We start from the raw sequence: 10,717 nt of genomic DNA, 5'->3' as shown, positions 1-10,717 counted from the left end.
AGCCTCCACGACGGGGAATCGAACCCCGGTCTCCCGCGTGACAGGCGGGGATACGCACCGTTATACTAACGAGGACTAGCGGTGGCCGCGACTGCTCCCGAAAGCCCTAAAACCTGTATCAGTGACTTTCGTTAGACAGATTTAAAGAGTGTGTGGTGCAAGGTTTGTACACTGCAAAAGCTCACGCACCTTTTAAGACTGGACTGAAAGGAGAGAATAGAAGCGACTGGCTTGTACCGGGATGGAACTCGCGACCTTGCCATTATTATTTCCAGTACAATTGCTTGGAAATTTGGATTGTCATCAAAAGGGAATCAACTAAAGGACTTACCTTGCCACTACGTTTTGTACCAACATCCTTCCGCTGGAAAGCGCAGACTAACTGCAAGCACGTGCTCCAAACAGCCCTAAATCCTGTATCAGTAGCTTTCCTTAGCCAGATGCAACGTGCGTATGGGACAAGGTTTGCAAGTTGCAACAGCTCATGTTAAGACTGTGCTGAAAAGAGAGAAAAGAAGCAACAGGACCATACGGGGATTGAACCTGCGACCTTGGCATTATTATTTCCAGTACAATTGCTTGAAAATTTGGATTGTCATCAAAAGGGAATCAACTAAAGGACTTACCTCGCCACTACGTTTTGTACCAACTTCCTTCTGCTGGAAAGCGCAGAGTAAGGATTTTACTCTTACAATCGGTATTGGGGTTTCATTTGCAAAGCTGGAAATCCAGCAGAGCAATCAAAAGCACTTAGGGAAGGCCTCCCCGTCAGGGAATCGAACCCCGGTCTCCCGCGTGACAGGCGGGGATACTCACCACTATATTAACGAGGACTAGCTGTGGGTGCAGCTGCTCCCGAAAGCCCTAAAACCTGTATCAGTGACTTTCGTTAGACAGATTTAAAGAGTGTCTGGTGCAAGGTTTGTACACTGCAAAAGGTCACGCACCTTTTAAGACTGTACTGAAAGGAGAGAATAGAAGTGACTGGCTTGTACCGGGATGGAACTCGCGACCTTGCCATTATTATTTCCCGTACAATTGCCCAAAAATTTGTATTGTCATCATCAAAAAAGGAATCGAACCCCGGTCTCCCGCGTGACAGGCGGGGATACTCACCACTATACTAACGAGGAGCAGCTGTGGGTGCAATTGCTCCTGAAAGCCCTAAAAGCTGTATCAGTGACTTTCGTTAGATTTAAAGAGTGTGTGGTGCAAGGTTTGTACACTGCAAAAGCTCACGCACCTTTTAAGACTGTACTGAAAGGAGAGAATAGAAGCGACTGGCTTGTACCGGGATGGAACTCGCGACCTTGCCATTATTATTTCCAGTACAATTGCTTGGAAATTTGGATTGTCATCAAAAGGGAATCAACTAAAGGACTTACCTTGCCACTTCGTTTTGTACCAACATCCTTCCGCTGGAAAGCGCAGACTAACTGCAAGCACGTGCTCCAAACAGCCCTAAATCCTGTATCAGTAGCTTTCCTTAGCCAGATGCAACGTGCGTATGGGACAAGGTTTGCAAGTTGCAACAGCTCATGTTAAGACTGTGCTGAAAAGAGAGAAAAGAAGCAACAGGACCATACGGGGATTGAACCTGCGACCTTGGCATTATTATTTCCAGTACAATTGCTTGAAAATTTGGATTGTCATCAAAAGGGAATCAACTAAAGGACTTACCTCGCCACTACGTTTTGTACCAACTTCCTTCCGCTGGAAAGCGCAGAGTAAGGATTTTACTCTTACAATCGGTATTGGGGTTTCATTTGCAAAGCTGGAAATCCAGCAGAGCAATCAAAAGCACTAAGGGAAGGCCTCCCCGTGAGGGAATCGAACCCCGGTCTCCCGCGTGACAGGCGGGGATACTCACCACTATACTAATGAGGACTAACTGTGGGTGCGGCTTCTCCCGAAAGCCCTAAAACCTGTATCAGTGACTTTCGTTAGACAGATTTAAAGAGTGTCTGGTGCAAGGTTTGTACACTGCAAAAGCTCACGCACCTTTTAAGACTGTACTGAAAGGAGAGAATAGAAGTGACTGGCTTGTACCGGGATGGAACTCGCGACCTTGCCATTATTATTTCCCGTACAATTGCCCAAAAATTTGTATTGTCATCATCAAAAAAGCTATTAATGGACAAGCTGTATCGTTAAAAAGGTAAAGGGTCTCTACCCCCGGGCTTGCCCCAGCTTGTGAAAAAGAGGACGAGTGCTAGTTAGAGATCTTACCATATCTCCCGGCATAGGCAATCAGGCTTGCGAGACGTATTTAATGCTATCCATCCGCAACAGATTCAGAGGTGGACAGCGCAGAGTAAGAAGTTTACTCTATACTAAGGAGGACTAACTGCAAGCACGTGCTCCAAAAAGCCCTAAATCCTGTATCAGTAGCTTTCCTTAGCCAGATGCAACGTGCTTATGGGACAAGGTTTTTAGTCACTGGGCTGGTATTACTTGTGCTACCCTTTAACTTTGAACGTGCTTCTGGTGCTTTAGGCTTTCCGTAAAAAACCATAGAGCTTGTGGGCCTAGCCGCACTACTACTGCCTGCTTTTGGTGCCTTTCCTTTACTTGATGATCCTTCAAGCAATGCTTCCCCAAATGATAAGCGAGAGCTTGGCCTACTTGGCCGACTAGACTGACGCAAAGGCTGCATCTTAGAACTGGAGAATAGAAGTGACTGGCTTGTACCGGGATGGAACTCGCGACCTTGCCATTATTATTTCCCGTACAAGTGCCCAAAAATTTGTATTGTCATCATCAAAAAAGCTACTAATGGACAAGCTGTATCGTTAAAAAAGGTAAAGGGTCTCTACCCCCAGGCTTGCCCCAGCTTGTGAAAAAGAGGACGAGTGCTAGTCAGAGACACCTTACCATATCTCCCGCCATAGGCAATCAGGCTTGCGAGACGTATTTAATACTATCCATGCGCAACAGATTCAGAGGTGGACAGCGCAGAGTAAGAAGTTTACTCTATACTAAGGAGGACTAACTGCAAGCACGTGCTCCAAAAAGCCCTAAATCCTGTATCAGTAGCTTACCTTAGCCAGATGCAACGTGCGTACAGGACAAGGTTTGCACGTTGCAACAGCTCATGTTAAGACTGCTGAAAAGAGAGAAAAGAACCAACAGGACCATACGGGGATTGAACCTGCGACCTTGGCATTATTATTTCCATTACAATTGCTTGAAAATTTAGATTGTCATCAAAAGGGAATCAACTAAAGGACTTACCTCGCCACTACGTTTTGTACCAACTTCCTTCCGCTGGAAAGCGCAGACTAACTGCAAGCACGTGCTCCAAAAAGCCCTAAATCCTGTATCAGTAGCTTTCCTTAGCCAGATGCAACATGCGTACGGGACAAGGTTTGCACATTGCAACAGCTCATGTTAAGACTGTGCTGAAAAGAGAGAAAAGAAGCAACAGGACCATACGGGGATTGAAGCTGCGACCTTGGCATTATTATTTCCAGTACAATTGCTTGAAAATTTGGATTGTCACCAAAAGGGAATCAACTAAATGACTTACCTAGCCACTACGTTTTGTACCAATTCCTTCCACTGGAAAGCGCAGAGTAAGGATTTTACTCTTACAATCGGTATTTGGGTTTCATTTGCAAAGGGGGAAATCCAGCAGAGCAATCAAAAGCGCTAAAGGAAGGACTCGCTGTCGGGAAATCGAACCCCGGTCTCCCGCGTGACAGGCGGGGATACTCACCACTATACTAACGAGGACTAGCTGTGGGTTTGTCCGCTCCCGAAAGCCCCAAAATCCTGTATCAGTGACTTTCGTTAGACAGATTTAAAGAGTGTGTGGTGCAAGGTTTGTACACTGCAAAAGCTCACGCACCTTTTAAGACTGTATTGAAAGGAGAGAATAGAAGCGACTGGCTTGTACCGGGATGGAACTCGCGACCTTGCCATTATTATTTCCAGTACAATTGCTTGAAAATTTGGATTGTCATCAAAAGGGAATCAACTAAAGGACTTACCTCGCCACTACGTTTTGTACCAACTTCCTTCCACTGGAAAGCGCAGACTAACTGCAAGCACGTGCTCCAAAAAGCCCTAAATCCTGTATCAGTAGCTTTCTTTAGCCAGATGCAACGTGCGTACGGGACAAGGTTTGCAAGTTGCAACAGCTCATGTTAAGACTGTGCTGAAAAGAGAGAAAAGAAGCAACAGGACCATACGGGGATTGAACCTGCGACCTTGGCATTATTATTTCCAGTACAATTGCTTGAAAATTTGGATTGTCATCAAAAGGGAATCAACTAAAGGACTTACCTCGCCACTACGTTTTGTACCAACTTCCTTCTGCTGGAAAGCGCAGAGTAAGGATTTTACTCTTACAATCGGTATTGGGGTTTCATTTGCAAAGCTGGAAATCCAGCAGAGCAATCAAAAGCACTTAGGGAAGGCCTCCCCGTCAGGGAATCGAACCCCGGTCTCCCGCGTGACAGGCGGGGATACTCACCACTATATTAACGAGGACTAGCTGTGGGTGCAGCTGCTCCCGAAAGCCCTAAAACCTGTATCAGTGACTTTCGTTAGACAGATTTAAAGAGTGTCTGGTGCAAGGTTTGTACACTGCAAAAGGTCACGCACCTTTTAAGACTGTACTGAAAGGAGAGAATAGAAGTGACTGGCTTGTACCGGGATGGAACTCGCGACCTTGCCATTATTATTTCCCGTACAATTGCCCAAAAATTTGTATTGTCATCATCAAAAAAGGAATCGAACCCCGGTCTCCCGCGTGACAGGCGGGGATACTCACCACTATACTAACGAGGAGCAGCTGTGGGTGCAATTGCTCCTGAAAGCCCTAAAAGCTGTATCAGTGACTTTCGTTAGATTTAAAGAGTGTCTGGTGCAAGGTTTGTACACTGCAAAAGCTCACGCACCTTTTAAGACTGTACTGAAAGGAGAGAATAGAAGCGACTGGCTTGTACCGGGATGGAACTCGCGACCTTGCCATTATTATTTCCAGTACAATTGCTTGGAAATTTGGATTGTCATCAAAAGGGAATCAACTAAAGGACTTACCTTGCCACTACGTTTTGTACCAACATCCTTCCGCTGGAAAGCGCAGACTAACTGCAAGCACGTGCTCCAAACAGCCCTAAATCCTGTATCAGTAGCTTTCCTTAGCCAGATGCAACGTGCGTATGGGACAAGGTTTGCAAGTTGCAACAGCTCATGTTAAGACTGTGCTGAAAAGAGAGAAAAGAAGCAACAGGACCATACGGGGATTGAACCTGCGACCTTGGCATTATTATTTCCAGTACAATTGCTTGAAAATTTGGATTGTCATCAAAAGGGAATCAACTAAAGGACTTACCTCGCCACTACGTTTTGTACCAACTTCCTTCCGCTGGAAAGCGCAGAGTAAGGATTTTACTCTTACAATCGGTATTGGGGTTTCATTTGCAAAGGTGGAAATCCAGCAGAGCATTCAAAAGCACTAAAGGAAGGTATTTTGTCTCCACATGAAGGCGAATGAAGGTGTAACTGGTAGTGGCTGTGTGACTTTCCTACCTTCGTGTCCAAGCAGTGGAGCAGACAGGACCGGCAAAAGCTCAGGTTAGACGGATACACGTAGACACGGTGATTTGAATCAATGTGGGTTTATTTGACCCAAAATACAAACATTGGTATAATACTGAAATGACCTTGGTGTTGTCTGTTGATATCTTTCCTGAGGCTAACTGCTGGTCAAAAAACTGATGCCTTACGAGCCCGAGTGATGAATGTCCAGTCACACAGAAAGCAGATCCCTCACACAAGGGTTGCAGGAAGTGACATGGACCCAGGCTCCTGAAAACACGGCCAGCAAAGGAAAGCTTTATTAACAAGAACAGAGGCGTGCAGCATACAAATTCTGGCCAGGAGATGGCAGCAAAACGACCATACATAGAAACAATATGGTGATGGAAGAACCGATAATATGGTGGACATTTAAATAAATATGAGAACAGTACAGAAGACAGCACACTCCCCGTCTGAAATTCCCAAGGGAATTTCACTATGAGTAATTTCCAAAAAATATATGGAACAAACCTGTAACAAACATGTTAGAATAAAACAGGAAACATTACAACATAGTCCTGTTTCAAACTTGGAATGGAGAAGATCCACAAAATTCAAGTTCAGTTCTGTTTATCCTGCAGGGATGTTCTCGATGGGTAGTATCATAATAAGTTCGTTAATTGGCCTTGCAAACGTTTTATGCTCACCCTTTCTGAAGATAGTCAACTCCACCTTCCGGACCCTGCCATCTTTGCTAGGAAAAACCTTTGTAATAAGTCCCATAGGCCAGTGAATCCGTTCGGTTTGTTGCTCCTTCATCAACACGAGGTCTCCTTCTTTCAAGTTTGGTTTGTGGTGTTGCCATTTTCTTCTTCCTTGAAGAATCACAAGATACTCCTTTCGCCACCTGTTCCAGAAGTAATCCGCTAGGTATTGTACACGTTTCCATTGTTTCTGGTAGATGTTCGCATGGGTAAATTCTTTACTAGGTATTAGCGTATCCTCCGTTTTTTGGGTAAGGAGAATAGCAGGAGTCAGTACAGTTGGTGTTTCAGGATCCATCGACACTGGCACAAGTGGTCTTGAATTGATTATGGCTGAAACTTCAGCGAGAAGGGTGACTAGGGTCTCATGTGTGAGCCTTGAAGAGTTGACATCCATTAACATAGAATTCAAGATGCTGCGTGAGATCCCGATCATCCTCTCCCAGGAGCCCCCCATGTGGGAACTATGAGGAGGATTGAAAATCCAAGTGCAACCTTTCTCTGCCAACTGATCTTGAGTGGGCTTGGTATCGATGTTCAGTTCTTTACTTGCTCTGATGAAGTTTCCTCCGCGGTCAGACCTCAACTGTTTCGCTGGTCCTCTGATTGCGAAGAACCGTCTTAAGGCATTAATAAGGCTGGATGTGTCCATGGATTCTATCACCTCTATGTGAACGGCACGCACACTCATGCAAGTGAATAGTACAGCCCAACGCTTACTGTTTGCGTGACCGCCACGGGTCCTGCGTGCAGACACCATCCATGGCCCGAAAATGTCTAGGCCAATGTAGGTGAATGGTGGCTCTGTACATAGTCTATCCACAGGCAAGTCAGCCATTTGTTGGTATAGTTGTTTTCCTCTTGCTTTACGACAGTGCACGCAGTCGTGAAGTATTTGGGCCACACGTTTTTTCATACCTATAATCCAAAGGCCTGCAGACCGTAACCTGCCCTCAGAGATTTGTCTGCCTTGGTGTTCAGCCTTTTCGTGGTGGTGTCGGATCAGCAAGACAGTGATATGATGTTTGCTGGGAATGATGAGAGGATTTTGTTCTGCAACTCCTAGGTGGGCTTGATTCAAACGACCACCGACTCTCAGCAAGCCAGAACCGTCCATAACTTGATTTAAATTGGCAAGAGGGCCTTTTATTGGAATCCGCTGTTTGTTGTACAAGCACTTCCATTCTAGGTTGAATTCTTCCTGATGGACATGGCGTATTATGAGGGACTCACTATGAGAGATATCTTCAGCAGAGAGGGGTTTATGACAGACGTGTCAACCATGACAATCCTTATCTTGTTGAGAACTGTGATAACATCTCGCAATGTGCACTAACCTAGCGATAGTTCTGACGAGTCTCATCCAACAGGAGAAACGCTGGAAGCGCTGACAACCGAGGCTGGAGGTTTGCTTTATTCCAGTAACTAATGCACTAACTTCAGCGCGGATTTCTGGATCATTATCCGGATCCTGGATGCTGAAAACTTCCTGTACACATTCGTCCCTCTGTCTCAACAGAAACTCCAGACCTGTAAGCCAAGAAGAGTTAATAAAGGAACCTATAGACATCGGCCTAGTGGCGTGGTCTGCTGGATTAAAGTTGGATGGCACATAGTGCCATTGTTCAGGTTTTGAAGACCTCCTGATTCTCTCTATGCGGTTACTGATGTACACATAAAATCGTTTAGTCCGATTATAAATGTAACCTAAAACGACCTTACTGTCCGTGTAATACTGGACCTCTTCTATGTCGACACCCAGTTCTTGTTGTATGAAGTCTGCAATCTCCACTGCTAACACAGTCCCACAGAGTTCAAGTCTGGGAATAGTATGATCAGCCTTGGGAGCCAACTTAGCCTTACCAAAGACGAATCCAATGTGACTTTGTTTGTTGAGTTCTGTCACCTTCAGATAGGCAACCGCTGCAATGGCTTCCGTGGAGGCGTCTGAGAACACGTGGAGTTCTTTCTTTATGCTAGAGGTAGATGAGGTTTTGACATAGCATCTCGGGATGTGGATCTCATCCAAGGCACACAAACATTGTTTCCAGGCTTCCCATTTTTGCTCTTTATCAGAAGGAAGTGGGGTATCCCAATCCTTGACGGTTTCAGAAAGTTGTCTCAGTAGGGATCTACCTTGTATGGTGATGGGCGCTACAAATCCCAGCGGATCAAATAGGCTGTTCACCACTGATAGGACACCACGTTTTGTGAATGGCTTGTCTGCACAACTTATTTGAAAACCGAAGGAGTCGGCCGAGAGATCCCACCTGAGGCCCAAGCTCCTCTGCACTGGTGGACTGTCCAGTCCCAGGTTAATGTCCTTGAATCCAGGTGCATGATCACCTGACTCGAAGGCTCTCATTACGGCCAGGCTGTTTGAAGCAATTTTGTGTAGTCTAAGTTTAGCTTGGTACAACATTCTTTGAGTCCTCTTGAGCAGACTGATAGCCGCTTCTTCAGTCGGTAGTGATTTGAGTCCGTCATCTACGTAGAAGTCCTTTTCTACAAAGTCTCTCGCGTCTGCTCCATACTCGGACTCTCCTTCTAATGCAGTTCTCCGAAGGCCGTAAGTTGCTACGGCAGGTGAAGGGCTGTTTCCAAATACATGCACCCTCATTCGATACTCCACCATCTTTGCATTGGTGTCATTGTCCTTGTACCACAGAAACCTGAGGAAATTCCGGTGGTCCTCTCTGACTACGAAACAGTGGAACATCTGTTCAATGTCGGCAGTGATGGCGACAGGCTCTTTCCTGAACCTCATCAGCACTCCTACTAAGTTATTTGTCAGATTGGGACCTGTGAGAAGAACATCATTTAGAGATACACCTTGATGTTTGGCGCTTGAATCGAAAACAACCCTAATTTGATTAGGTTTCCATTGATGATACACTCCGAATGAAGGCAAGTACCAGCACTCTTCGTTCTTCCTTAAGGATGGAGCTGTTTCTGCGTGGTTGTTACGGAATATTTTATCCATAAAGGCGACAATGTGTTTTCTCATTTCAGGCTTGCTGTTCATGGTACGCTGAAGAGAGTTAAATCTAGACAGAGCTTGTTCCAGATTGTTAGGGAGTCTTAGCCTGGTAGCTCGGAAGGGTAATGGAGAAACCCAGTGATCGGTTTCGTCTTTAAAGGACTCTCTGTCCATTATCTTGACAAATTCTCTGTCATCTACTGACAAGGCTACTTTATCGTCGTTCTTGGTTGTGTGAAAGACTGATCTCCCCAAGTCTTCGGCAAAGAAGGGAGAAATTATGTCAGGTGGCTGTATGAGGTCTGGAGACTTCTCTTTCACCTCATAGTGATGAGGACACGGCTTAATGCAAGTTGTGCGTCCATCTCCACGCACATAAGTCTTGAAGGAGTCAATTCCTGGTTGATCTAAGCATACGTTCCCTATGACTACCCATCCCAAGTCCAGTCTCTGGGCGTATGGTGCATAGTCGGGACCATTACATTGTTGACGCACCTTGTGTACCCTTAGATTGTCTCTGCCGAGCAGGAGTACAATCTCGGCGTTGATGTCCATAGGTGGGATAAGGCTGGCTAGGTGCCTTAGGTGTGGTTGGTGAAATGCAACTTCTGGGGTAGGAATCTCATCCCTATGGTTGGGTATTTGGTCGCATTCGATCAGCGTCGGTAGGGGTATTTCGGTATCCCCATTGATAGGAGAAGCAATGAATCCTTGTGCCCTTCTGCTGCTAGTCTCTATGCGGCCCGAGCAGGTGTTTAAGGTGTAGGGTTCTGATGGTCCTTTGATTCCAAAGGCTTCAAAGAATTTAGGTCCCGCTAGGGACCGGTTACTTTGGTCGTCGATGATGGCATACATTCTTACTGCCTTTTCTGGTTGTCCGTCTGGGTAAACCTTGATTAGGCATAGTCGGGCACAACATTTCTCACTCTGACTCTCCCCACATACTTCCAAGCATGAGCAGGAAACAGCTGTGGCGGTGTTGGCGTGATTCTGGGGCTCCCCGCCATGACTTGGAGCGGGGCTAATGGCGACTGCAGCCGGTGAGTCCCTGGCGAGTGGGGTTGGGTGCATAGCTGAGGCATGTCTTTCGCTATGACACTCTTCACACTTGATGGCAGATTTACAGTCCTTGGCCATGTGCTCCAATGAAGCGCAGCATCTGAAACATACCCCAAGCTCGGTGAGGACTTTCTTGCGCTCCTGTATGGTTTTGGATCTAAACCCTCTGCATTTGTTCAGTGAGTGTGGTTTTTTTATGAATGGGACATTCACGATTGAAGGACTTGTTTCCTAATGAGGTAGTGTACTGTTTTCCCGTGGGTACTGCAGGTGATGGTAGGTTAGTCTTTCTAACGCTCACGCTGCTCTTAAAGTCTCTGTGTTTATGCATGACACTTTCAAACCCTGATGATGACGTCGCTGAGGCTATAGTGTTGGACCCCAG

The 10,717-nt window shown here is 46.0% G+C and overlaps 2 non-coding genes across 2 annotated transcripts; both read right to left on the bottom strand.

Moving 5' to 3' along the window:
• Nucleotides 1–761: 761 nt before the first annotated feature.
• On the bottom strand, nucleotides 762–833 carry TRNAD-GUC (transfer RNA aspartic acid (anticodon GUC)). The gene has a single exon. It is a non-coding gene; the product is annotated as a tRNA-Asp (tRNA).
• Nucleotides 834–4,422: 3,589 nt separating this feature from the next.
• On the bottom strand, nucleotides 4,423–4,494 carry TRNAD-GUC (transfer RNA aspartic acid (anticodon GUC)). Its single transcript has one exon. It is a non-coding gene; the product is annotated as a tRNA-Asp (tRNA).
• Between the last annotated feature and the right edge of the window lie 6,223 nt (nucleotides 4,495–10,717).

The sequence above is a fragment of the Sceloporus occidentalis genome, unplaced genomic scaffold (assembly GCF_023333645.1).
Source record: "Sceloporus occidentalis isolate IW3139 unplaced genomic scaffold, rSceOcc1.0.p SCAF_22, whole genome shotgun sequence".
Taxonomy (NCBI): domain Eukaryota; kingdom Metazoa; phylum Chordata; class Lepidosauria; order Squamata; family Phrynosomatidae; genus Sceloporus; species Sceloporus occidentalis.
This window is presented reverse-complemented; position numbering and strand designations above follow the sequence as displayed.